A 3240-nucleotide genomic window follows, 5' to 3' on the forward strand; every position below is an offset into this window, starting at 1 on the left:
ATTTGTTAACAATTTCATTACGGCAAAAATATTGGATAGTATTTTTATAGAGCCTGTTAACATGAAAATGAACTAAATATATTGTTGGTGTCTCCCTTTGAAACAAGAGATTGAAATTATTGCAAAAAGGTAAAATAAAGTTTAAAATTAAAAATATGCATAGATTGAGGGATCGTTGAGATCATTTACTATTAGGTTTATGGACCTAAGCTTCTCCACTCCTTCTATACTTACAAAGTACGCTTCAAAGCCTCCCACTGCTCCAAGACCCTTTTACTGCTTGGTGAAGACTTAGCCATCGCGTCTGTGATACATGAAGAAGTTTGTGGGGTTTTAGAGAGAAAAGTTTCTGAAATTGCAGAAATTCATATTTACGTTTGGCACTGTGAGAAAAGTGAGTGTAAATATTCCTCAGCAAGTCCTCGCACTGCCTGGGAAGCACTTTGGAAGCCTCTGAAGCACAAAGATGTATCGAATGGCAAATGCACTTGAAAATTTTTAGGTCTGGAAGGTGTTGCCTCAACCTGCTGGACAGAGAATTGTATGCCCCCATTATATTGGAGGCCCCATCTGCTGCCAAACCTACCAAATTATTTAATGGAATGTTATTTGAGTTTAAGATGTGCATAATCATTTCAAACAATGACTCTCCACTGGAGCCTACATTTGAGGATGGTTTTCATATACATCAATCAAATCTAGCAACCTGGTCTTAATAGTTCCTCCATGTGAATCAAAATATTTCACAAGCACTGACAAACATTTGGTGGTACTTACATCAGTTGTCTCGTCTATCACTAATGAAAATTTATTAATCCTAAGCTGTGAGACAACATCATCATGAAATTTTATTACCAAATTGGTTTTAGCCATTTCGCTGCACTTTGTTCTTTCATGTGCAGGGATTGTGCTATTTTCAGAGTCAGGAAAACATGTTCCTGCACAGTTCAGTGAAATGGTCCGCCAAAAGAAATGGGAGGTTATGCTCCGCGATGAAGCAAAGCATCAAAATCTTTGCTATTGCTATAGACCGGTCCAAGTCATGGTGGTGTGGAGGACGAACATTTTCTCTAGCCATGTTAGCACCATGAATTTTGCTCTCCTGGAAGAGGAGGGATGTCGTTATTCAAAACAAAATAATACTAAAAATACCAATTTTTGTTTTTATTATCGTAAGTGGCAAGTATGAATTACCAATAGTTTGATAAAATTTTGGCCACTACGTTACTAAACCATGCAATAATTCTATAATAACAAATACCTAATATTGAGTTAACTGTGCCCTCTCCTGGGTAACAGTCCATAACTTTACCAACGCCGTCACTCATTATGATTTTTAAGGGAATTGTCATTCCACGCAACATAATATATTGCTACGATATATGAACGAATATAATAATAATATATATATATATATATATATATAGATATCTATATATATATATCATATATATATAATTATATATATGCTTACCATGTGCCTCTTTATTGTGGTTAGTCCAGCATCAAATGTTTTCTGACATTTATTACAAAATCCCTTGGTGTCGTCACCATCCACCCTGGACAACCAAGGCTGAAAATCCCTCTGTCCGAGCCACTCCTCTCTCAGCTTCCGCTTATTCGACATAGCACTATTACCGAAAAGGAAAAAAAAAAAATTCGTTTTCAATCTGAGTAGTTATACCCACTTTTGTTGGGTTTCATAAGCACACAACATATACATTTTCTTTTTTTTCCGGGGTCACTTTAAGTTTTCCTCTTTTCACTATGAACACGTTAAAAATAGGCCGCATTTTACTATCACCGATTAACACTTACCAACTTGTAAGAAGTGGATGTTGGTAACCTCAAGACGTATATATCAACTACGTGGGGTAGACCGATACTCCTTTCACCAGCAAAACAGATGAGGAATTAAGTTCCCTCAGTGGCTGTGCTACGTTATCACTTCTCACCTTGTAGTGTTACACATTATTTTGTTGTATTATTATCCTATAGGATAATGAAACCCTACAGTATTCAAATTAAATACTTTATTAAAAAAGTAACTCCTGGCGAGGGGAAATAAGCTTTATTTCAAATGTAGATCTTTATTTCTACATTGGACGTGGAATTATCCACGTCATATTATAACCAAAAGTTGCAGCATGATTTCACGTATTTAGCATTATTTTGATGAATTTATATATATCAACATATTTTACCATAATTTTTTTTCATATCTTTCTTCCTATTCATGCTTCAAGTGAAGGACTGTGGATGTAGAAAAAATTTCTACAGTCAGTTGCCAGATGTCACAATATTTCTACACTAGCAGACGAAATTCCACGAAACGGCAGCCCTGCCTCCATGTCTAAGAACGAACTGAAATGCCCTGCAGCCTGGGTAAGATAATGTATTGTCGAGCCGAGAAAATTTCCAAACATCGGCGCCATTGGCCAAAGTTGATGAGGTGTCAGAAAATGATAATGTCATTGGCCAAACGCTATCGAGCATCGAATCGCGGTTCGTGCAACGCGTCGAGTTTTCATAGTGTATGGGGGATTGCGCATCGTGCAACGAGCCACTCGCAGCTGGCTCGACGCTATCAAGACATTCCTGGTATTTTGTGGGTGGACTAGTTTGTCTGCGGAGTATAGTAGTTACAGGGCTCATTTGAGCTAAAACAAGACACAGTCAAGTTCAACATTAACAATAGACTTAGAAAAATTCTGGGAGGAAGACAAGAGTAGCGTGAGTTTGATCGTCGATATTTCGACGGTTATTGAATTTCACTAAATTATCTCACTCGTATACCACTATTTACATACATTCCTACACATTCTAGTAAAAATACATTGAATATCACTGATATCTCCATGTGGACCTCTCCTAGACATTAACCAATATTTATTCGGACGACTGTAATTAACCCCTAGGGGCCAGTACTAAACACGGCGAAATACAATGGACGCCCCAATCCCTAGTGGATGTCGTATCCGCGGTTACGTTCCTTGCAGTCCGTGCGGAACTATTCTGTAAAATTACCTGCTTTTTTACAATCTGCCAAAATGACTTAACTTTTCAAAATCACTTGCAATATCATAGGAAGCACCAGAATCAATCAAAAATTCAAAATGTACATTATCAACATTAAATCTGAATACAGTACCTACATTTTGTGTCTACATTTTTAATATGAAATAGATATATAGTAGTACCAACTATGTGTCTCGGCCTACAAATCTTTAATGTACGGCA

The 3240-nt window shown here is 37.0% G+C and overlaps 1 pseudogene; it reads right to left on the reverse strand.

The window, feature by feature from the left end:
• Window positions 1-244: 244 nt before the first annotated feature.
• On the reverse strand, window positions 245-1328 carry LOC135217600 (uncharacterized; annotated as a pseudogene).
• Between the last annotated feature and the right edge of the window lie 1912 nt (window positions 1329-3240).

This window comes from Macrobrachium nipponense, chromosome 7 (assembly GCF_015104395.2).
Source record: "Macrobrachium nipponense isolate FS-2020 chromosome 7, ASM1510439v2, whole genome shotgun sequence".
Taxonomy (NCBI): Eukaryota; Metazoa; Arthropoda; class Malacostraca; order Decapoda; family Palaemonidae; genus Macrobrachium; species Macrobrachium nipponense.